This window comes from Budorcas taxicolor, chromosome 23 (genome assembly GCF_023091745.1).
Source record: "Budorcas taxicolor isolate Tak-1 chromosome 23, Takin1.1, whole genome shotgun sequence".
Lineage (NCBI taxonomy): Eukaryota > Metazoa > Chordata > Mammalia > Artiodactyla > Bovidae > Budorcas > Budorcas taxicolor.
This window is the reverse complement of record NC_068932.1, coordinates 16,763,152-16,788,594: the sequence shown is the minus strand read 5'-3', so window position 1 is coordinate 16,788,594 and position 25,443 is coordinate 16,763,152. Positions and strand designations below refer to the sequence as shown.

General features: G+C 46.0%; 1 protein-coding gene across 3 annotated transcripts in view; it reads left to right on the top strand.

Annotated features, from left to right (window-relative positions):
• The first annotated feature begins 10,951 nt into the window (after positions 1-10,951).
• Positions 10,952-25,443, top strand: part of SORBS1 (sorbin and SH3 domain containing 1) — a 233,341-nt gene continuing 218,849 nt past the window's right edge. For all 3 annotated transcript variants that reach the window (XM_052660712.1, XM_052660713.1, XM_052660714.1), the window contains exon 1: positions 10,952-11,070. The gene's annotated coding sequence lies outside the window, so the exon portion shown is untranslated. The remainder of the gene's footprint in view (positions 11,071-25,443) is intronic.

Below are 25,443 nucleotides of genomic sequence, written 5' to 3'. Positions count from 1 at the left end.
GACTCCTCACTGGCTACCAGATAGAATTCAAACTCATGATCTTAGGCTTCAAGGCCACTACATTCTAGCTTCAATTAACATCTCTAACCATTTACCTAAAACTACTCACATTTCTAAACCCTACTCTTCTCATGCATCTTGCCCTTGACCATCTCCAAGACCATCCTCAGGCCATTTCCCTATGGGAAATGGGGATGTTCCCATTTTGATCTGTTCTCCAGGGTACGTAATATCTGAGCTAAAACTAGAAGTGTGACTAGGATGAAGTAAAACCATTATTCTTCTGTTTAAATTTTTTTTAATTAAAAAAAATTTTTTTTTTCCCATTCTGCACACAGCATGCGGGATCTTAGTTCCTTGGCCAGGGATAGAACTTGCACCTCCTGCGGTGGAAGGTGAAGTCCTAACCACTGGACCACCAGGGAAGCCCCATTCCTCTATTTAACAAATATTTACTAAATTTCCACCCTTCTGGGTGCTGGGCCGGCACAAATGGATCCAGGCCTTCCTCTGAGGGTGAGACTCACTATTTCAGGCCATCCCTCCGGGACCTTGGGATGCTCTCACCCTCGACCTTCTTGGTCAGACTGGGCCTTCAGTCTGGGCCTTCTTGGTTTTCTAGCCATTCTTAGGTTTAACCTGCTGACTTCACAGGAGATATTGTGTGTGTGTGTTAGTTGTTCAGTCATGTCCAGCTCTTTGAGATTCCATGGACTGTAGCCCACCAGGCTCCTCTGTCCTTGGAATTCTCCAGGCAAGAATACTGGAATGGGTTGCCACTCCCTTCTCCAACAGGAGACACTGGCCATTGTTTATTCCTAATGGTTGCCTTGGAGCTAGCGGACTAGCCAGGCCTGTGGGGCTCACCTTTTGCCTGGGCCCCAATTCCTGCAGGACACCCACCTCCCATCAGTGGTTAGATTTTATGTTAACCAGTTCCTTCCACACTTACCTGAGCCAAACCATCCCAGTCAGTCCTCCCACGGGCCAAGTAGGTTACCAAACAGAGAGGTCATCAGACCTTCCCAAGCAATGTTGTGACTGTGGAAAAGGCCTGACTGGAATAAAAACTAGGCTATAAAACAACATGGATTACATGGATTATTTTCAAAATAATTCTGCATGGTGAGAAAATTTTGCAAGATGAAATTTAATAGAGATGATTTAAATTTTTTCTTCTCGCTTATCAATTATTTTCAATTTTTTCACAATGATCACATCTTCCTAGCAGATTATTTAAGGGAAAATGAGCTTAGTGGCACAGAAATAATAGAACTTTAAAACAGATCACTATATATTGTGTTTTATAAATGAATTATATAAATTCATTTATAAATGAATTAATAGAACAATGCTTTTGAGATTTATTCTCTTGGAAAGTTCAGAATGCTGTTCCTTGCTAATTATATCACCTATTACAGAGGGTGGTTTTAAAACATAGAATTTAGCATTTTCTTGCACAACTGAAAGTCCCCACTTCTCACACATGTTGGCTGTCCAGGCCTCTCAGTCACAGTTGCCAAATCTTGGCATGTACCAACCCCTGGGCACATGAAACCCTGGGTAAGGGAGTTCTCCTGGCCTGGCCCACAGGAGCTTAGACAAGAATTGCCACAGAAGCACCAAAACAATAGAATGTGATGTCGTGGGCAACTCGGGGGGGATAATGCTAGATTGAAATGCATGTTTGCATCATTGATTCTCCCTGCTGATTGAGCCCTGTTTATCTCATCTGGCAGATCAGCCTCAAAGTGCATGAACTATTTGTGCCTCATTAGTTTCCAATAGATTGATTCTGCTAGGATTGCGAATTGGCCGTCTTGCACTGCAGCCTGCAGGAGCCAGCTCTGGCTCAGCCTCAGGGCACAGGCACAGGGCGCAGCAGCAGCCCCTGCAGTACTGCCACCAGCAAGAGCCTGGGGAGCTGAGCCACAGCCAGGAGGACAGCATTGCCTTAGGCCTTTCCCAGAACCAGGTAGGATGAAATAGGGACCTGAAGAAAGCAAACTCGGGCCATCTCCACTCTGTTGGCACTCTTTCTCAAGTACATACTCTCCATGTCTTCTCTCTCCTCTTTCCCCTAAGTCTCCCCATCCTCCATCTTAGCCCCCTCTTCAAAAGTAAGGAAATAAAGATAACATTTTCAAAAGAAAAACACAAAATAAATAAAACTGAGACCAGTTTATAAAACAGTGAGTGCCAAGCTACTTACAATATAATGATTAGAGAGAAAAGCAGAATATAAAACTGAATATACAATGTGACATTATTTTGTAAAGAATATACAAAATATATGTGCATAGAAAAAAGATTAAAAGGAAAAATGCAAGCCAAATGGGGATAGTGGTAGCTTTGGACTTTGGGGATATGGATGCCTTCTTTTTCCTCTAAACTCTTCTGCATTTTCAAAATTGCCTAAAATGATTAGTTGCAAATATATTTATCCTCAGAAAAATTTTATTGAAATATATAAGGTAATAATACATACATAAAATAATAAATTGGCCCATGCTCTTCATTCAGCAAGGTGTACTGGTTCTGCCAGTTAAAATAACAGAAAACTAACTCAAGCTAGTTTGGCAGTCCCTCAAAAAGTTAAATATAAAGTTACTGTAAGACCCAGCAATTCCACTTCTAGGTATATATCCCAGGGAATTGAAAACATGTTCATACAAAAATTTGTACGTGCATGTTCATAACAGAATTGTTCATAATAACCAAAAAGTGGAAACAAACCAAATGTCTATCAACTGATGATAGGATAAACAATTTGTAGTATATGTGTATAGTGGAACGTTATTTAATCATAAAAAAGTACAAAGTCTTGATACATGCTACAGTAAGGATGAACCTTTTTCACATTATTATAAGTGAGAGAAGCCAGACACAAAGGGCCACATGTTGTATGACTCCATTTATATGAGATGTCCAGAACAGCTAAACCTATAGAGACAGAAAGTACATTGGTGATTACCAGGGATTAGGGGAGAGGGAAGCAGGGGACCAAGGGTGGTGACCGCGAATAGACACAAGTTTCTTTCTGCAGTGATGAAAATGTTCGGGATTAGTTTGTGGCAATGGTTGCACAACCTCACAAATACACTAAAAACCACTGAACTGTATACTTTTAAAGGGCAAATGTTCTGATATGTGAATTTATCTTAATTTAGAAAAAAAAAAAGTGTGTCCATCACACCGTCTTGTAATCATCCATGTCTTTATCAGTCTCTCTCACTTCACTGTGAACATCTAGCAGATGAGGGCCTATCCTTGTTCTCTGGTTTTCCAGCCCTGAGTAGAGGACCTGGGACAGGGTGGACACATGATTTGTTAATTGAATGATTGGAGGGTTCTCTCCCCACGATCCCAGGGCTACCTAGCTGGCTGTTCTCCCCTTCAATGAACTGTCTAAGTGTTAGAAGCCCTAGTCCAGGTATAGAATTCTTTGGAACCCAAGACTGGAGCAGCCTACAGTTTATTTTTAAACTATTTATTTATTTGGCTGTGTCAGGTCTTAGTTGTGGCACCTGGGATCTTTGAGATTCTTGCAGCATGTAGAATTTACAGTTGTGAGATGTGGAATCTAGTTCCCTGATGAGGGATAGAACCTGGGCCCCCTGCATTGGGAGTGTGGGGGTCTTAGCCACTGGACCACCAGGGAAGTCCCTCAGCCTACAGTTGAAATACTAACTGGTGGAGTCACATTGTTTAACCCCATTGAACCTAGTCCAGGGGTCACACTGGGTCAGACAGAGGGGCTGCTACTGACCCTTTGGGGTCCTCACTTTCTTTTTGTTAGAGTGCTTTCCATCTTTGGAGGTGGCAGACTGGGCTGCAACAGATTCTGAGAAACTGAGTCTAGCATGCTTTCGGGTTCTGTTATATTTCTAGGGCTTCCCTATTTCTAATAAATGTCAAATGCAGAAGCCCTTGGTTCTTTTGGCCTAAGGGAGGAGATATGTATCTCTGTCTACTTCTCCTTGTATAAAGTTCAGTTGACCTCACTTCCTGAGCCAAAGGACATGATTCTTTCAGATTATCTCCTTTCTACAGACAGAGTCAGAAAAACAGGTAGCCCAAGCAAGCACAGCTTAGATTGCCCATTGAAAGAGGGTTCCAAACATCCCGGGAAATGGGTAATTCTCTGAGACCTCCTCTCACAGAGAGGCACACACGTCTGAGAGAGTTGCCTAGTTTAGCCAGTTGGGGCAGCAAGGTGGAAAGATCCCTTAGAGGCATGGCCCAGTAACTAGAGATGGTCACTAAAATACCATTCACAAAAGTGGGTCGAGGTAACTGAAGATTTAGAAGACAGGTTTAAGAGACAGGGCAAGCGAGTCTGGAGACAGGACAGACTTGCTGAGGTAATGGAGAATGGCTGACACCTGATAGGCATGCCTGCCATCTTCCCTACTGCCCTTTCCCCAGGGCTCGGTGTCTCCTCTTGGTGAATGCTGACAAAATGTTGCTAACCTGCCCAGGGCACCCAGGTGACTCAATCTGGCCTTGTGTAATGAGTTCCCTCAGTGAACTCTTCCAATCACCTCTGACAAGCTTCCAACAGCTTCCAGAATGTCAGTTATTCCCTTAACACCATTGTTGTTGATTTTTAAACCTTGTTAAGGCTACATTAGTTTACTGAGGCTTGTTGCCCCGTTTCTACAATTGCTGTATATTTTCCCGCAGGCCATTTAAAACAGTCTGTATTTCTCTCTCTTGCCATCTCTCTCAGGTTCTCTTGTTCTCCCCCACTTCTCCTGTACCACCTTCTTTTCCCTCTTTCTGGCTTCCCCCTTTTGATCTCTCCAACCTCAGCCAGAATGCACCTCTCAGAATGGTCAGCTCTATCCACCAGCTATAAAAATGGTTTTCTCAAGTAAACGCTTCACTAACTGAATTACTTTAGAATAGTGAGTCTTTCTCAAGTAAACACAGCATATTGTATTCAATGAATCCCCTGCCTAGTCAGGAAAAAATTATCTCCTAGCAGCTTCCTTCAGACTGCCTATTCCTCTTGTTCCACGTCCCAACCCCCAGCCTAGGACAGACCCTTCCATTAATACAGTGGAAGTGGTCAGAAGTGCGTGCTGTGCATCTGGTTACTCCCAAAGGTCCACCCAGGTCAACACTGAAATGTCTCATTTCCGCTATCTAATAATATGAAGTGAAGTCGCTCAGTCGTGTCCGACTCTTTGTGACCCATGGACTGTAGCCCACCAAGCTCTTCCGTCCATGGGATTCTCCAGGCAAGAATACTGGAGTGGGTTGCCATTTCCTTCTCCAGGGGATCTTCCCAACCCAGGGATCGAACCCAGGTCTCCCACATTGCAGGCAGAAGCTTTAGCCTCTGCACCACCAGGGAAGCCTCTTATGAAGCAGTCTCAAACTTTATGCCCCGGGAAATAAAAAAACACAAGTGTATAGAACTGGGATTCTATTATGTACGCATATTTTCATCTAAGCAACAACACACGATCAAATCAGTTTCCTTCTTTACCCCTCTATTTCCCCTTCTGTAGATTAATCATTAAGACTCTAGGATCTGAAAGTGGCTCTCAGCTCCTCTGTCCTGTGACGTAAAACTCCCTGGCAATCATCTCATTCTTTGAACCATTTAATACAGTTTTTTTGTTACTTTCTTTCTCTACCCATGTGAGTTTCTGGAGGGCAGGAATTGCACTGTCCCCATCCCCACCCCCTCTACACTGGACAGCGAGGAGACCAAACCAGTCAATCCTAAAGGAAATCGACCCTGAATATTCACTGGATATACCCATGCTGAAGCTGAAGCTCCAATACTTTGGCCACCTCATTTAGAAGAACCAACTCTTTGGAAAAGACCCTGATGCTAGGAAAGATTGAGGGCAGGAGAAGGGAGAGACAGAGGATGAGATGGTTGTATGATATCACCGACTCAATGGACATGGGTTTGAGCAAACTCCGGGTGACAGTGGAGTACAAACAGGGAAGCCTGGCATGGTGTTCATGAGGTCGAAAAGAGTCAGCCACAACTTAGCGACTGAACAACTATAGCAAACAATAAGACATGTTGGAGCAAGCATTTTTAGATCGATAAACAGAGGCCTGGTGGCTAGACCATTGGGGTGACTGATTCATTCTCATCTTGACCTTGCTTCCTAACCACAGTGATGTCCTTGGTCCCTGCCTCCTCTCATTCTCTATGTGGCCCCACTCCTGACCAGCCTCTGCTCATCTCTCCGAAATCCCCAAATGTAGCATCTGCCAGCCCTGACCTCCAAAATATGTGGAATTCTTGGATCTAGCATTCCATGATACTCAAATCAGTTTTGTGCCCTCAGGCATGACTGTGTAGATTTGCTTTTTCTTAGTAATTCATTAGGAAGAAGCAAGAAAATCCATTCTTTAAGGAAGTTTTACTTTCTACTACTTGCTTCATTTTCTTCAAGGTGATACAGAAGAAATTAGGTACCAACAACCACCAGAGATTTTAGTGATTTAACAGCTAAGCTCTTTGATTCATAATTCCTTTTCTCTCACTCGATTTTCTTCTTCCCTCCTGGTGTTTTCCAGCTGAAATGTCTGAAAATGACTATGATCAATCTTCCGGGTAACTGGAGAAACAAGTTACCCAAATCAACATGTTTTAAGAAGCATCATTCTCAACTTGGTCTCCTAGTAATATTGGTAATAATATCTGCTTAGTGAGTGCTTATATGTCGAGCATTTTACACACTTGCTGTCATCTACAGCTCACAAGTAAATCTTAGGAGGGTTATGTCTCCCTCCTGTTTCAGATGAGGGACCTGAGAACTTGCATAAGAGTTCCACATTAGGCACTGGAGCAGGGATTCTTCTGCCCACAGGCTTTACTATGCTTTCTGGTATCTCTGGATCACCTTTTTCCTATCCCCCTCTCCCAGGATGTGTGACCCTGAAGATGGAGGAAAGACTGACATCTCTGGGCTGCCCTCCTCAAAATCCTGTTAGCTCCTCTCCCAATTCCTCACCCTATGGCCTGCTTGAATGATACTTCCTACAACGTGTTTATGATCCTGGTTTACGTGCTCGACCCTTCTGCCTGATATTTTAATTTCTCTCCAACAGCAGAATGACTGCTGGGAATAATCTGATGTACGTGAAGAGAAAATGAGGAGTTGCTAATAAGATTAAATTAACTGTAAGCACATTTTTACCAGTGTGTAAAGCACAGTGCTAAGCACTGTCTGAGATGAGCGGACACAAGCCAGGACGTCACGGTCCTCATGAAATTTACAATCTGGTGGGAAGAGAGGGTGAGGAATAAGACTACGCACATATATGCATAAGTTCATGCCAAATATGGTAAATTCCATGAGAAAGGAAGAAATGAAGTGCTGTAGGACTAGAAAGCAGGGAGTGCTCACATTTCTCTTGGGACCAAGGAATGAGACTGTATGATATGAGAATGGCTGGGATGAGAGTAGAAAGCCTTGAGCCTTACTCCAGGCTTCATCACTGATAGGCTACTAATAAGGTCTGGGTATTTCTCTTCCCCAGGACTGGCCACATAGTTTATAGGACTCAATACAAAATGAAAACATGTGGTCTCTTGTTTACAAATGGAGAATTTCAGGATGGCGAGAGTAAAGAACCAAGTGTGGGAAACTTCTCAGCACCCCAGTGAAGCTAGACTTCCTTGGGCCTCTGCTTGCTCAGGGGTTACCTTTGGTAGTGGGGAGGCAGGTCTCACCAGCACTGAGCACAGGGCCTGTTACTTGGAAGAAGCAGTGAAAGACTGCAGACAACAGCAAATTTACATGACGACTTCTTGGGTCACTTTCAGTGTCAAAATGTTATTAGATCACAATTCTAAACACTTGTTATTTTAAAAAAAGCTTATTGGGGTATATTTGATTCACAGTGTTGGCTTAGTTTCAGGTGTGCAGCAGAGGGAATCAATTACACACATACATATATCCCCTCTTTTTTAGATTCTTTTCCCATATACGCCATTACCCGAACACTTTTTGGAGGAGACATTTCAGATGAGTGTTGCAGGGTAGTAAGACTTTTCCTTCTTTTTGTCTACCCTTTCCCCTTCCTATCTGTCCTTCTAGTATGTTCTCATTTATCTCATAAACACTAATGACTTACATACTGGAACTAGCAGAGGAGTGTAACACTTGAGGGATGACTCAAAGACTGAGGCCTCATTAAAGATTTCTCCAGGCAGTTTCCCACTTACAGGGGAAGGCTTTGCCTAGAGATCAAGTCTCCATGGGTAGAGTCTTGTCTTTTATTGTAAGATGCTTTTGTTTTATTTTCATTGAACAGTTTGGTAGATGTTCATGATGAAAAAAAAAAGAAAAAATATAGATGAGGAGAAGATATTCATAACCCATAAGAAATAGTTCTAGTGAGACTGCAGTACAAAATGAGTTTTCAACTTACTTTTCTATTCAGTGATATATTATGAGCATCTTTGTATGTTAATGAATCATTATACTTTTTCATTTTTCATGGCAGTGTGATACTCTGTCATTTGGTTGTACTGTAATTTTCTTAACTAAACCTCTCAAACTGAATCTTTGGTTGTTTTTTTTTTTAAGCTATTTTAAATGGTGTTACCCTGAATTTGCTGGGTAGGCAATTAACTTAGTTTCTCCAGTTGTCATTCTTTTCCTCTGAGGATAAACTAAAGATAATAGTAACAGTTCCTCCTGGGGTTGCAATGTGGTATCAACGATTTTGTGCCTGCAGATTCAACTAAATCAAATGTGATGAAATTTGCTTCACAGCTGGTTGAATCCTGAGATGTGAAGCGCACTGATCCTGGGGCGTCAGCTGTATTCCTTGTATTGTTTGTTGTTGTTCTTTAGTCACTAAGTCCTGTCCAACTCTTTGTGACACCACGGACTGTGGCCCGCCAGGCTCTTCTGTCCATGGCATTTCCCAGGCAAGAATACTGGAGTGGGTTACCATTTCCTTCTCCAGAGATCTTACCAACCCAGGAATCCAACCCATATCTCCTGCATTCTTTACCACTGGAGCCACCAGAGAATCACAGTCCTTGTATTACTCCGTTTTAGATAAGGGAATTGAGGCATCTGCAGCTTTTGGTATTTGAGAGGGATCCTGGAACAAATCCCCCAGGGATACAGAGGGACAAGTGTATTAGCTATTTCATTCATTACTTTACTGGCCCAGGAGGAACTGTCTTGCCTAGATCGTGGAGGAAGTTCATAGCAGAGCCTGGGAAGCTGGACTTCTAGCCTAATGTTCTTTGTACAACAACAGGATGAGGTGCAAGCTGGGGGAGGTTTGGACTGGGGGCTCCTTAGATTAATAAGTTTTCTAGTGGTTTCTTGTTTATTCAACTGTAGAATAAACTCCTGGGCAGCTAGGAGACTTCGAATTTTTTTTTCTTTACACAGCCTAGGACAGCAGGTGCTCAGCAAACAATTGTCACTGCTCCTTGATATCCAAGCACCTTAGCAGATGTGTTTCCCATGAGACTGTGCAGTCATCAGAGTCTTTCCTTCCTGTGCACACACAGTCTGCTAACTGGGAACATGCTCCCAAGGGCAGTGACAAAAATCAGTGGTGTTTAGCCTAAGGGATGGTTGCCCCACCTTCAAGGATGCCCCAGGGATGCAGGAAGCTAGGTGTGGCAGGAGCAACTTTCAGGCTGGTTACTTGCCGGCAATGACCTTGGGCAGGAGGGTTTCTCCTCTTTGAATTTCCTGTTTTCTTTCTGTAACACTGAGAGGGCTTGGAAGAGGTCAGGATATCACAGAGGTTATCTCTGAACCCATCTAGCAAAGACCTTGTCTCTCCACTTGCATTTGACCCTGTTTTGTTTTATTCACACTACTTGACACATTGCCTCCAATCTTGTTTATTTATTCACTTGTTTATTTGCCTGTCTTCCTCACTAAAATGGAAGCTTCATGAGCAGAGGAGGCTTGTCTGTTTTATTTTCGGCAGTAACCCCAGGGCCTAGCTGAATAATATATTACATGAATGAAGTCTCAGAGCCTGGCTTCAAATCCTGATTGCACCAGTGTGACCCTGACCAAGCCACTTAAACCATTTCAGATTTCTCACTTGAAAAATATGGATTGGTAATAGCGACTCTCCTCTAAGACTATGAGGATCAAAACAGAGAAAAACTAGGAAGCATTAAGCATATTGGCTGGTCAGGTGTATTGATAGTAGAAACATGCGGCCGGACGGCCAGGCACCCATCTAAGCGCTTTACATGAATGAGTGTGTGTGTGCTAAATTGCCTCAGTCGTGTCGGACTCTTTGCGACCCAGTGGACTGTGTAGCCCGCCAGGTTCCTCTGTCCATGAGATTCTCCAGGCAAGAATACTGGAGTGGGTTGCCAATACTGAAGTTCCTCCAGGGGAACTTCCCGACTCAGGGGTTGAACCTGTGTCTCTTTTGTCTCTTGCATTGGCAGGCAGATTCTTTACCACTAGCGCCACCTGGGAAGAGCTTTACATACATTAATTATATTCATCTTCTCTATGTCCTACGAAATAGGTACTGGTTATTAGACCATTTAAAGATGAGCAAACTGGGGTACAGGGGTTAAGTTATATGTACTCAAGACAGGTTAGCATTTTTTTTTTTTTAATGCCTAAGATTCCTTCCCAGCTCCCCTGGGATGATCTCTCAGAAGAATCAGAGGGCCCGCCGGGCCACCTTCCAGCCCAGCCCGAGGCTGCACAGGACAAAAACAGGGTTACTGGGACTGCGGGCACGTTCTCGGCCGGAGATCCGCGGGCCCGCGCGCCCGGCTCACAGTGCAGCGAGGCGGGGCGGGGAGGCGCTTCATCGCCTCCCATTGGCACACACGCCCCTTCCTGTCACTGCGGAGCCCGGCACCGCCCCCTAGCACCGCCCGCCTCCCAGGCGCCGCCGGAGTGGACGGTTCCAGACGCATGCTAATAAGGGGGCGGGCGCCGCAGCCCATTGGCCGGCCGCGGAGTGTCGGTGAAGTCAGCGCCGAGTCCCAGAAAAACAGAGCGGGGCCAACTGCAGCGTGTAGTGCGAGTGGGGCAGGACGCGCGCTGCCTGCCCGCCAGCCCGGAGACCCGCAAGGTAAGCCCGCGCCAGCCGCCCCTCGGCCAGCGCTTGCTTGATCGCCAGCACCGGCGCTGGGGGCGTGCGCCAGCCCGGCCCCCGCGGGCGGCGCCTTTGTCTCACGCTCGGAAGAGGTGCGTTTAAAGGGCCAGCTGTTGGAAGGACTTGGGGGACCCCCTCCCCCCAGAGCATCCTCCGTGGTCGCGGGGGAAACCGTGGCCCCCCTCGGTCGATCCCTCCTTCCTGCCTGCTTGGTGGATCCTCAGTTTTTAAGGGAAAGTTTCCCAGTGTGCCGGGGTTTGGGATATTCCAGATTTTTTTTTTTTTTTGGGTGGGTGGGGGTACGTGCGATCATGGCCTCTGCAAGGAGGAGAACGTCCGCCTGCTTCAGGCTGGCTGCAATATGGGTGGGTGGAGGAGACATCAAAGCCCGAGTGGGTTTACGCTGTAAAGTGAAACTACCGAGGAGAGGCTCCTCTGCAGCAGCCAGAGGAAGAAGGAGGGAGCGAGCGGCAGGATGGAGGCTTCTCAGGTGTGTTCATTCATTAGCATCCCTCTGGAGGAGAGGGCGGCGGGAGGAGAGCAAGGACTATCGGCCTGGCCTAGGACCCGCCAGAATGAGCGGGTGCGTGTGTATGTGTGTCCGGGGACGCCGGAGCCTGCCCATCCGGCCATGCTTCTTCATCCTTCGTCCCTCAGAGTGACTGGCAGCTTCGTGCTAGCCAGCTCCTCACCGAGATGAACAGAAAGCGATTCCTTTCTCCGGATTCCCCGGGCATCCCCGGCTCTCCTCTGGCTGCTTTCCGAGGTGGCTTCCTTGATAAGCGCTAGCTCCATTCAAGATAGAGGGGGAAACAAGCTTGAAATCATTACGTTTTTTTTTTTTCTTTTCCACGAAGGAATGTGCTGTTGAATTCTGCATCCCGGTGCATCCGCTGTCTTAAAATGGCTTTGAAATTCACCAGTGCATGCTTTCCTCAGGCAGACAGAATTTATTACGCTATTACATTGCTACATAAAAGCAGAAAGGATCCCATTGAGTGTAGCTCTTTTTATCCAGACCCTGGATTTTCCCAGCATGTTCTGGCTGAGCCTTTGGATTTTTGTTGTAAACTGAGCGCTGGGATGCCCCTCTTGTCACAGGGCCGACCTGCCGAAATTGCCCGAATTGATCTCACCATCAATAGGAGGGAGGTTCATTTAGCGATAGCATGGAGTCTGTCTAGCTTATCAGGCCTCTGACATCACCCCTCCCCCGCTACCCCGGGTGCCCTTTTTCTTTCCTAAGTGAAGGCCAGGGAGGGCTTGTCTATCTCCAAGCCCCTTGGTTGTTGAACTCTAGATTAAATTTTGTGTTTTTGATTGGAAAGGTGGCTTGGTGGTGGTGGAAGAGAAGGGGGTGGAGCAGCCTCAATGAGAGAAAACATGCTGAACGTTTGGGGACTCCAGATGTCCAGACCTTAGAGACATAGGGGAGGTTAATGGCTGTCTATGGAGCCACAGGGTGTGTGTGTGTGTGTCTGTGTCTGTGTCTGTGTCTGTGTCTGTTGGCTGTGAGGGAGGGAGGGGTGGAGGAGGAGGATATTGCCAGCAATTTTCTGCCCCACCCTCTTGATGCTGCCTTAAATAGCTCCTTGCCATCAGAGCTCTGATGTTTCAGGCTCTTGGTGGGAGGGGAGGGCTGGGGAGGATTGGTCTATTGGTACCTCTGTCCTGGGCACTGTTAGAGTGGATGGTTAGGAAAGGGTTAGTTCTTCAGGGGTTGCAGAGAGCTCATTTCTCTGCTGGAGGGCGCTGAGTGGCACTGTCTCTGGTGCAGGGTATTAGCAGCTGAGAAGAGATGCTTTCTACCCCTAGGGTGAAGAGCTGGGAGGGTATTATCATCGTCTGTTACACACCCACCCTCAGTTGGACCTTTCCTCCTGTTACCTCCTGCTTGCTTTTATTCTAGTTGGAGAGTTTCTAAGAACTTTTCTGAAGCTACTTGGAATGTTGGAAGGTGAGGTAGGAGTTATCGGAAAGCAGATGCTTCTTAGCGTCAGAACAAAGAACTGTACGGGTCTTCGCTTCCCACTTCTCCAAAATAGAGTTCCATATGGATAGCAGAGTCTGGGGTTTTCTCTGCAGAGAATGACCGGGCAGGGTTCAGGGAAGAAAGCTTGTTAGGCAGTGTTAGTGATCATCTGGCCATCCAAACTTAGCTCTGGTCTGCTTCCCTGGATTTGGAAATAGATTTGTTGTAGAGAGAACTCACTGGTAATTTGGGGTTTAATCTGTCTCTTTGAAAAAGGAAATGGATGGTCTCAAAAGCTTTGGTGAAAGTCCTCTGGGCCAGAAGCAGGACCTCTGGCTTTGATCCGGTCATGGATCTGCGCTGGGCTTTGGGTTTGTGGCTTCTGCTCTCTGGGCCTCTGCCCTTGTTGGGAAAGTGGAGGACTTAGGAGTGGATTATTTTCCAGGGTTCCCGACACATAACTGTTCTTAGATTCACAAGACAGTTTTCGATGGCATTTCTAGATTCTTTTCTGTTTGCTAAGCTGATGTTAAATTCACAGTATTGCTCTATGGCATGAAAGAAACATTCCAGGACTCAGACTTCTGTTGGATATTCAGATTCATCTGTCCCTTGATTAGTGTGATCGGGGGAGGCTTTGCTGTATCTAAGTAATTTAGAGCTCGAACAGCTCAGAATGAGGTACAGCCCCTCAGTGTGGGGGGTTGATTGGGGACACTAGCTGGGGTGACAGAATGCTGAGGAAAGGGAATTTCTATTCATTCTCTCTGCCTGTGTATGTTTAACTCACTGCTTTATTTATGGTTATACAGGTGGGTGTTTGAATATTTGGGACCTGAGAGTTGGACAAGACCTCTGTGGTTGCCAGGTTCATCCCCCTCACTGGGGAATTTGAGGGGTTGGGTGGCTTGGCTGTTTGTTCAAGGTCAAACAGCTAGCAAGATACAGAGCCGGGCAGAAACTCAGGTGGATTGACTCTAGGTTTTGTGTTCTAAATATACCTCCTATGCCCCTTTTTCCTCTGAGAGCAATGATACTAAGACAGGGTAGAGAAGAGCCAGGAGAGATTAGGGGCAGAAGGGAGAGGTTGGGGAAATAGACCAGGTAGGAGGTTGGGGGCTGGTCAGGTAAGGAAGGGGAAAACATAGACACCTGACTTGGAGGAAAAAGAGATGGAGCTGAAAGGGGGAGGCTCTATCAGCTGTGAAATAGCAGGTTTCTGCAGCCCTTAGAGTGAAGTAAGGGATTGCTTTAGATAATCGTTGGAGAGGATGGATAGAAAGTACAGGCAGGGCTGAGACTGACTTGGGAGTCAGTCCCCTGAGATCTTTCCGTTGACCCTCAGCTTGCAGTGTTTGGTTTCAGAGCCAACTCAAGCCTTTGAAGCCAGTGGGGCGGGCAGAACTTGAACACGTGGAAAGTCAAATGTGCTGGGAGTGATGCTGGAAAATGCTGAGGTGGGAACCCGTTCTGCTGAAGTACCAGTTCTGGGTTGCTTTTGTTGTTGTTGTTTTTGCTTTTTAAATGCAAAACTAAAAAGTTTTCTATGGAGTTTCTTTTCAATGCAAACAGCATTTTCTCCTGTCTGTCATTGGTGCTTTGTACATTTTCTGAGACGGTGATTTGTGTAAGAGTGTTTCACGTACTCCCTTTGTAGAGCAGATACTTGGAGGTAAATGATTTGCTTGACTGTGGCTTGTCTGAAGGGAGCTTCTAGCCCTTGACCTGAGCTAAGCCTCAGAATGTTTAAATGAGCAATTAAAGAGCTGTGAACAGTGGTAAGCCAGATTAGTAACCATTCGAAGGCAAGGATAAAAGGTGAAACTACTTTGAAGTCTATAGCCCAAGCCTACCCTGGCATATGCAGTGTCATTTATTTTGGCCTAGAAAGTGTCTCTGTGAATGCTTTAATTGTTCCTTCTTTTTGTGTGTGGTTACTGATGTCTGTCTGTCCCTGTGTCTTGCTGTCTTCCCGTCCTTTTTCTCCCATACCCTCCTCTATCCATTTCTTTTTCTCTCCTCCTATTGTATCTTTTTCTTTGATCGCCTCTCCCATCTTTTATCTTCTGTCAATGACATAACTAATTGTAATATATTTAAGGTGTTATTAAAATCTCATCCTCTCTGTTTGAAATCAGTTGAGTTCACTTTTTTTGAATGTGTGTATGGGTTTTACACACGAAAAAACAAACCAAATGCAATTAAATTGGTTTTTAATTCTGTGTGGTCTTCCATTGAGATATATATATGGTTTTTTTTTTTCCCTCTCTAATCCTCCTCGGTGGTCAGTAGTGGGTCTTTACAGAAAAAAAAATTTCCCAGTTCACTGTTACGTGGATATTATTGTTTTTATAACAAAAACAGCCACAACAATAGAAAAAGTTTCCACCCTTGTTTGTGCACACAAGGGACACCCTCTCCCAAGAGATGTGCCCTATTTCTTGACTTCCTTCCATGGAAAGAGTGTCTGCAATGTATTTTTTAACAGAGGCCTGTGCTGTAAGGGGTCGGAGGTGCTGATGGTCGAGCTGGGGTTTTTTCAGTGATCCTGGTAATCTTTAGAGGGGGGATGGGAGAAAGATGGACAGGCTTATGACCAAGAGAAGATGTGCAGGAAACATTCAGTGTGGTAGTTTTTGTTTGTTTCCCCAGGCAGAGCTAAGTTACCCTGCAATAGCAGGACCCAGACCACTTTGGAAAAGAATGAGATGCTTCTCAACTTTCCCATTCATGTTGGGACCCAACACAGGGAGGGTAGGCAGCCCTTGAGAGGTTGCTGGTGTGAAGTCCCAGGTGCTCTGATGGATGCATGCGATGGCGCTTTAACCTTTCTTCTGACTCTTGTAATAATTATAGAGATGGTTGAATCTTGATGCTCAGAGGTCAGCAGATAGCTTAGTGTCTACAGTGGGCCTCTCAAGCAAGAAGTCACCAATTTTTATGTTAAAAATTCACATGAGTTTTGTCTTCTGTAATACATCTGTGCTAATTTTTAGTGTAAAAGCATTTAAAACACTTCACTGTTGGGTGCAATTGATGTTCCAGAAACACGTTGTTTGGGGTCTTCTTTTGTCCATACCAGCCCTAAATATACACAGCAAGCCCTAGACCCCAGTCAGAGAAGCCAGCAGTGGGGCAGGTGTCACACCTGCGGTGTTGGGCACTGTCCACCCAGCCTTTCCTGCTGACTCTGCGAGACCCACTGATGTGCCATCATTCAGAACTGTTTCATGTTCCCCCTGGTCTTTGATCCCTCTCCAGCAGGCCTGTTTCTCCTTTGCCCAGTGAACGCCTACTCCTTTCAGATGTCCTCACATCTCAAAGAGGTGCTTTCTTCCCGTGTTTGCCTATCAGCAGTAGCCGGGGCCCTGTTTGTCTCTACTGGATTATGAGCTCTGGCAAGAGAGAATTTGTGTCCCAGCTCTTTTAAAATTAAAATTTAATTTGTATCAGAGTCATATATATGACTTTAAAAGTCAAATAACACTGCAAGGCTTAGGAAGAAGGCTGTGTCACTCCTCATCTGATGATCCACTCCCCAGGGCTAGTCACGGAACATGATTTTCTGTTGCTGCAGGAACAAATTACCACCAACGTAGTGGCTTTAAAGCAACACAAATTTAAATTACAGCTCTCTGGCTTAGAAGTCTGAAAAGGGTCTCACTGGGTGAAAGTCAAGATGGTGCCAGGGCTGCATTCTCTTCCTTGTGTCTTCCACTTTCTGGAAGCCACCTGCATTCCTTGGCTCATGGCCCCCTTTCAACATCTTCAAAGCCAGCAATGGCCAGTTGAGTACTTCCGTCCATCACTGACCTTCTAACATAGTCACACCTTCCTGACTGCCTTCCCCTTCCCTTTTCTACTTTTAAGGACCCTGTGGTTACTTTGGGCTCACCTGGATAATCTAGGATAATCTCCCTGTTTGAAGTTCATTTGATTAGCAGCCTTACTTCCATTTGCAGCCTTAATTCCCTTTTGCCAGGTATTGATACCATGTTTGTGGGTTCGGGGATTAGGATATGGGCATCTTCATCCTGGAGGGGCCATTACTCTGCCTACCATAGTCACTTCCAGGCCTTTTAGCTGTTTCTGCTGATAGTACTATTGTCCTGCTGTGGATTAGAGGAGCCCTTATTCCCCTCTTTTCTCTTCTCCCCACATGCTTGGTTTCCTACATGTCCTCCCAGTGTGGTCTATCACAGTTTTTTGTTACACTGATAGTCAACACTTATATTATTTTGACTGTGTAAATAGAGTTCCTGGCTGAGCCTTATAGTTGTACTGTAATGAAATTTCTTGTACATTTTTTTGAGTTAATAATTGCTTTTTCCCTATTTATTTCATTTCCTTTGTGGTTATTACTGATTCCCAGAGTTTCTGGGAGGCTTTTGAAACCCTCTCTGTTTTATACACGTGTTTCTTTTTCTTTTACTGCAGTCTGTTTTCAGCTGGAGGTCTCACTCCCAGAGGCCTCAGTTCCTCCCCTTTATTCCAAGCTGACTGACTTCTAGGCCTAGGGCATGACTCGTCCTGGGGATTCCCTCACTTTACTCTGGTGGGAGCCTCCGTTTCCTGTTTCTTGATTTATTCCTCAGGAGTTTCTGAGAGAGGGTCTGTACAAATCAGTTACCTTAAACTTGCTTGTCTGAACTATTCTTATTCTGCGTTCACATTTGATTGGTGGTTTGATTTGTTTGGGGCTTCCCTGGTGGCTCAGACGGTAAAGTGTCTGCCCGCAATGCGGGAGACCCGGGTTCAATCCCTGGGTTAGGAAGATCCCCTGGAGAAGGAAATGGCAACCCACTCCAGTACTCTTGCCTGGAAAATTCCATGGATGGAGGAGCCTGGTGGGCTACAGTCCATGGGGTCACTTTAGGTTAAAAGCTCTTTTCCCTTAGAATTTTGAAGGCATGGCTCCACTGTCTCCTAGGTTCCAATATTAATGTCAAAATTTGGATGCTATTTTGTTTCTTGATCATTTATGGATAACCTTTTATTTTTGCTGAAAGTTTTAGAATCCTTTCCCTTTCCCTGTATTTGGATTGTTCTTGTTTTGAAAATTACTATGCCGGGTCCTTGTTGTGCTCTTTTGATCTGAAGACTCACGCTCTTCATTTTGGGGACATTTTCTTATATTTTTCTCTGTTAATTTCCTTTTGTCCTTTTTCGTGTTTTGTCTTTGGAACTCCCATCACTTAGATGTTGGACATCCTGGGTCAAGTTTGTAACTTTAAAATCTTTGATTGTTTTCCATTTTACTTTTGTTTTACCTCTTGAGAGACATCTTCAGCTTTAATAATCCTTTTGAATTTTTAGTTTATGCTTTCATGGTTTTGCTTGGAACATTTTTGCACGTTTTACTTTCTGCAAGTTCCTAGTTCTCTGAAGACTCATTTTTCTTTTTTTCGAAATAGCATCTTGTTCTTGCTTCATGGGTGCAGTGAACTCACTTATATATGTTGTGTTTTGTTTGTTTTGCTGCTTTTCTGCCTCTCCTGTGTTGTCTTTGTTTCTGTCCAGTCCCTTTTCCTGCTTCTTTTGGTTACTGTATTTCCCATTGGAACCATCTTTCCATGCAGGCTGATCCCTGATGGTTTATATTTTAAGAGTGGCCACCAAGATGCTGATTGGGGATCTGTGGGACAAGGAAGGGGGCTTGTGAACCTCACTGTAGGGTCATTCAGTAGAGAGCCTCCCCTTTTTTCACTGGAGACGCCTAGATATTGGTGTCTGTAGATCTTTTCTCAGGGAATGTTGGGTGTTCCTGGAGAGGAGTGTGTCTGGGGGGTGTAACAGGCTGTGTGTTGTTCCTTCTAGGAGCCTTGATGGGGAAGGAGGCAGGGTACCCTGGTTGGTGTGCAGACTTTCACTCCGTCCATTTTCTGAAAGTTGCTCCCTGCTTTCCCTACCTCCCTCAGCTGTGTCTGAATCTGAATCAGAGTGTCTGGTGTAATTTGCCTAAACTGTGATCCTCCACGTCCTGCTGGCCTAGGGATGGAGGTCACCAGACTGAGCAGATTGAAAGAGGGACCCTGGAGTCTGATCGCTCCCCGCGCCAACTTTCAGCAGGCTCACCTCTTCCTAGTCCGCTCCCCTTCTCCCCTCACAGTCCTTGGCGCCCCCCTCCCTTCCTGAACCTTCTCCTGTTTTTGTGGCCTAAGCACCATTGGTTCAGTGGTTTTCTACCCTGCTTGTACTCAGGAGAGCAGATGAAGCAGAAACCTGAATCAGTGCCTGCCTGGCAATTGGCTCTCTGTCTTTCAGAATTCTGTTAGCATATCTCATCAGCCATTGTCTCCTTTCCATTAAAAAGCAGATTCTTCTGCTGTCCTTTTCGTGGGGTTCTGGGAGAGAGCAGAGATAAATGTGGGTGTTCTGATCTGACTAGAGTTTGTTTCATCTCTTTATCCAAGCCTCTAAACAGGTGCCTGATACATAGTATATTCCCAAGAAATGTTTGTTAGATGATTGAACGTATGTTTCTAGGATGGCATGCACACAGTAACTCCTCAGATTTCAAGAGAGTCCCCAGCATACCATCTTACAAAAATGTATCCATTGTTTATCCTGAGATGGATGTGATAACAAGCAGTGGGCAGATCCTGCCTCCCTCCCCATGAGGGGTCAGAGGAGAAGCACCGGGAGATGGATTATAGACTGTTGGGCGGGTAAGTGACGAGGCCCACCTGTCATGTCCAGCCCTGTCACTAACTACCTGGGTCACCTTGAGCAGTCACTTAACCTGTCTGGATTGTGGTTTCCTCAGCCTTCAATTGAGCTGTTGGTCAAAATTTGATTCAGTTCATTGCCCTGAGTGCCTGCTGTGTGTGAGCCACGGTGCAGGGTCCCTCCGGGTATCTCTTTAGTTCAGTGTTTTGTACATGTGTCTGTTACAGCGTGTGTCACACTGAATTGATCGCGTTTGGTTTATATGTCCTTCTCCTGATCTGGTTCAGTGACTTGCATGGGGTAAGTAGTCTGCAGAGTTCACCTCTTACTCTTTCTAGATGTGGGCTCTTGGTGCGGGCTGCGTGGAGCTGTAATATCTCCTGTGTCTGCTACAGTCCTCAGCTCATAGGAGATGTGTGCAGACTTAGATTTTTCCACTTAGAAAGAGTACATCAAGGAGATATGAAAATGTGAGTTGCTCTGCCAGGATCCCCAAACCTTGTTTGCAGAACGACGCCTCACTGGTTGGGAGTTTAGCTGTATACGCCCTGGCTCGCTCATGGAGAGGGGGGATGTGGATGCATTGTCAGCGGAGACGACAGTCCTGGGCCGTAGCCCTGACAGTAGGGGATTGTTCCCCCAGGCAGATCCCAGTCATGTAGTTGTTTAACCAGCCTCACAGTGAACTAAGATTTGTATTCATACTAATTAAGAAAATGAATTAGAGGTATTATACTGTATTTATAGTGTTTAAAAATGTTTAAGTGCTGTCTCATAACTTATTTTGGTTTTCCCGGATCTGTGAGCTGAAGTGCCAGGATGAGTAAGTGGAAATTTCAGGGAGGTAGATTTATTTCTGTTGAACCTTTAGAAGACTTGCCTCTATAGTTTTTCATCTTGAGAGCCTCTCCCTCCTGATCTGCTTTGGGAGGCCCGAGCTCCTGGTCAAGCTGAGGCTAGATGTCCAGTGGGCAGGGAACCCGAACAACTGATGCTTGTGTGGCACTGAAGCTATGGCACCTGAAAAGCCCTTGTTCAACAAATAGTTACTGAGCTCTGACTACAGGCTGTGCTAGGGTCTGTGCTGGTCTCTGTGACTATAGCAGTGACCAAAAAGAAACAGCACCCGGCATCCTAGAATTTAGAGACCAGAGTTGGATTTTCCAATCTGGTAGCCACTAGCCACATGTGACTCTATAAGTTGAAATTAACTAAAAGCTGGTCACTTATTCGTGTTCAACTCTTTGTGACCCCCTGGACTATATAGCCCGTCAGGCTCCTCTATCCATGGAACTCTCCAGCAAGAATACTGGAGTGGGTTACTAAAATGAAGTACAACGTACAATGCAGGTTCTTGGTCACACTAGCGGCGTCTCAAGTGTTCCATAGCCACGTGAGACTAGCGGCTGCCCTGTGGACAGCAGACCAGGTGTCTGTGATCAGCCTTGCTTCACACGCCTCTGAGGCACAGAAGGGCCATTAGTTTAAGGTCTTGCAGCTGGATGGGCCTGAGCTGGAGCTTGGCTCTCTTCTGGAAGTGAGATCGGGGAGCAGAGTGATGAAGGGAGTGACCTCTGTGCTCAGGCTGCCTGGGTCCCCATCCTTGTTCTATAAGTTATGCATCTGCACCTCAGTTGCCTCACTTGTAAAATGGAGAAAATAATAGTGCCCACGTCACAGGATTGTACAAATCTTTAGAGCTGTGCCTGACACATAGTCATCACTCTAATGCTGGTGGCTGCATTGCGAATGAGAATGGGTCAGAAGTTACTGGTAGTGTCAAGGGGATGTTTTCAACCGTGGAGTTGAAAAAGAACATTGGCCAGTGAAGCTGTGTTTGTAGAGCTGACCAACCATCTGGAGAGGGACATAGAACTGAGTATTTCTAAGCCTCTTCGGTCATGTGAGCTGATGTGAAAATGCCAGCATGTTCACGAAGCCCCAATACTGGTGTCTGGTACTCGGAGCAAGAATCCTTTTGATGTCCCCTTCCTCCTGGTCTGCTTCTACCCATAACCTTTTCTCCTGTCCCCAAACATTCTGCCCTCTTCTGCCGACATCTCCCCCTTGGAAGGATGAGGTCACAGATGTTGACCATTACCCATGGAGCCAAAGGGATGTTCCAAAGGAGTGCAGAAGAGAAAAGGGTCAGAGCCAGGTGATTTAGTGGTTGGGATCCGGGTCTTTTCTTGGAAGTTTCTATCCCTTGGTGATTTGCATTCCTACTATAGCTCAGCCTTGCAGGCAGGTCCATTTGATGTCCATCCAGCCCACTTTGCTGGATAAAGAGAGAGAGAGAGCTCTGCTGTTAGCTCCAGGGACGGGAGGGTGCCCATTTGTGAGGTGAGTCCCTGCTTACATGTGGAACTTTTGTTTAAGAAGTACTTTAATAACCGTAGTCTCATTGCACTCATTAAACAAATAACTAGTGAACAGTGTAGACATAAGCCCCACCCTCCTCGAGTTTATTTCCTCATTAACACTCAGAGGGTTGGGCTCTTGTCTTCCCCAGCAGGCATTCCAGTTTGTTTTGGGTTGTGAGTAGGAAAGTTTTGGGTGACAAGTGTGTGGGCTGTCGGGGGAGTGAGGATGCTCTAGACATGCATATAACCCACGTGGGAGGCAGTAGAGAGAGGCCAGTGATGGACCTGTAGTCATGACCGATGCAGGAATGACTGTGAGGAGTCTGTTCCTGGCAACCCGGATTCTCAACATGGCATAAAGATACTGCCTGAGTTCCAACACCAGTGAGCAGGAGGAGTATTGACTGCTGTACCTTAACCTGCACTTGGCTCTGTCCGTGTCAGTCCCACGTGGGCCTTGACTTTTCATCATCAGAGGGATCTTCTAGCTCATGGCAGCTGTAACAGGAACAGGCGCTCAGTTGATTCCGGATGAGGAAACTCATTCCTCATTTCTAGCATGCCTTAAACATTGATTATTATTAATTTTGAATATTTATTTGGCTGCACTGGGTCTTAGGTGTGGCATGAGGGATCTAGTTCCCTGACCAGGGATCGAACCCAAGTCCCATGCATTGGGAATGTGGAGTCTTAGCCACTAGGACCACCGGGGAAGTCCCTACATGAATTGATTATTCCCATCTGCTTGCGGGCCACCTTTGAGCTTGGTTTCCCAGTATGAAGGGTCACTAGGACATAATGTGTGAAATCCTGTTTCTCTTGTTGCCTGGAATGTGTGTCTATATTGTGGCTGTGCACGTGAACAGTTTCCTTGTCGGACGTTGTAAATAAATAGACAATTCATTTGCCGATTGTTCTTCTCTACTCAGAGTTTGTCTTTAGTCAGGGCAGATCCAGCTTTGGGTGACTGTTTCTCACCAATACAGAATGATGGCCAGGGGTTGTAGTTGCTGATAACAAATTAACAGGAGAGAAAATGGGAACAGTTTCATGGTACATTGCTTTTGGGAGTCTTTGCAAGGCTGCTGTAGCATACACACTGCTGATTTGTCTGTGCTTGGGTCTCTCTTTGTAGACAGTGCATGCAGGAGGCTGGATCTGGAAGCCAGGGATGAGGTAAGAAAGACTGGAACTGGATCTGGGAGATCTGAGTTGCTGCCCCAGTGCCCGGGCAGTAGGCTGGGGAGCAAGCCAGACATCTGGATGGAGGAGCCAGGCAAAAGTAGGAACTGGGCTACGTGAAGCAGGACAGAACGAATCAGGCCCTGGAGAAAGCACAGTCCCAGTTGGGACAGAAAATAGAGTAGCTGGAGAACGCTGAGGGTCGGGAGAGTCCAGGGCCTAGGTAGGCTTTGGTGGTAGTTGCTGAAAACCTGGTTGCCAGGCCCATGAGCCTAGGCTAGCATGGGCTCAGGCCTTTGAGGACTATTTTGGATTTGCTTTGTGGGGCTTTTCTGTTGGACATGGTACGTTAGTGAGCCAGTCCTGGCAGGTGTGAGGGGGAGAGGCCTCCCAGGAACTGGGAAATGTTAGTCATGCCTGAGCACTGGTGGAAGACACAGCTTCTCTTGGGGACAGCTGCTGCTAGAGGAGGCCCTACAGCCGCTAGCCTGCATCACAATCCATGGTCTTGGTTTTATCTTTAAAAAATTATTAAAGTCATGGGCTATTTAAACACACCTGAAGCATCATTGTAAATAATTTTCCCTTCTTGGGATCAGAAGAGCTCCAGTAGGGAAGACGTTTTGTGGCTGTGCTTCTTTCTGGATTGTCCAGGTTGCTTCTGCAAGGAACATACACCCAGGCAGCCAGGATACCCAGAGGATCCCCTTGACCGTGGGTACACATCTCCAAGGACTGTCTTACACATTGGTGTTTATTTTGTGTGAATCTTTAGTTCAAGGAGTATAGGGTTTTCTTTTGCATTGTAGGCAAGGAAGAAGCTGTGCTGTTAGAAGATGTAAAATATTTAACACTCTCTTTAAAAAATTAAACTGCCCAGGAGCCTTTGATTGGTGGTGTCCATGGCAACATGTATGGTTTTCAGGAGTGTCTTCCTGTGGCTTTGGAGCTCCTCAGAAGCAGGGGGCGGTTGCCACTGGCAGGGCTGGCTGGGAGGCAGAGAGCCCACCTGCTCGGTTTGGCTCAGAGGCTGGGCACGTAGCAGGGCTGAGTGACCCTTTCAGAGGCACGAAGCTGGGGGCAGTCTGTTTTGATAGTAGAGAGGAGTGAGGGGGAGAAACTCGCCATCCTTTAGGGGCTTGTTCATTCATTTTGTTTTATTGGCCTCTGTTGGCCCCTGGCGCTTACACGTCTCTGTCCAGCCTCAGGACTTTTGCCCATGTGGTTTCCTTACCCTGGAGTGTTCTCTTCTCCCTCACCCAGTTAGCTTTGCTCATCTTTCAGGTTTCAGCTGAAGGCAGCATATTCCTGGGGGGAAGCCTTCTCGGACCCTCTGGAGCATGTTCACCCCCCTGTTTGAGACTGTCCTGATTCAGTGGTTTTGGACAGAGCATTCTGCAAAGCATCTGTGTCAGCCACTTTGTCAGACTTGTTTGGCTGATCCTGTTTGTCTGCCCACCCAGCGGTTTGTAGGACCCAGATGCTAACAGCTGGGTGTTCTATCCCTGGTGCCTACCTAGCATGTGCCTGGCCCACAGGAGGAGCTCCCTGTCTATGGGGCAAATGAATTCCTTTATTAAGTTTTTAGTTCTGTCCCAGATTCTGAGAATACAAAGGGAATCAAACACTCCTGCTGTCCTTGCAGAATTCCTGGCCTAGAACAGTGGGTGAGCTCTCAGGATTGCTATTGAAGGAACAAGAGAAAACATTATCAGTTGAAGTTCTATTTATTCTTTAACTCAAACAGAAGAGCAAGACGTAGCTTTCCTATTTATAGTAGTCCAGATTTTATCATTAACTTATAAGTAAATATGCTCAAAGCTATTTACCAATAGGAAGGTATGATCAAAAGGTTTTTGACCACTGGTCTAAAAGGAGAGGTTGGCACATAGAAGAGCTTTTATGCCAATATGTGATGAGCAACAAGTTAGGGCAAGTACAGTGGGCAAGGGGAGCTGCACGGGAGGGAGCTGGGCCCATATAAGGGAGAGCACTCCTGGTGAAGATAGGGGTGGTGTGAGAGAGACAAAGACTTTTTAATAAGGCTGGAGTAAAGACAGGCGGGCCTACTGGATGGCCCTCCTGGAACTGACAGGGGCTGAGAACTGGGAATGCTGAAATGAGTGAGACGCAGCCCCTGTCTGCAGGATGGACACAGTCTAG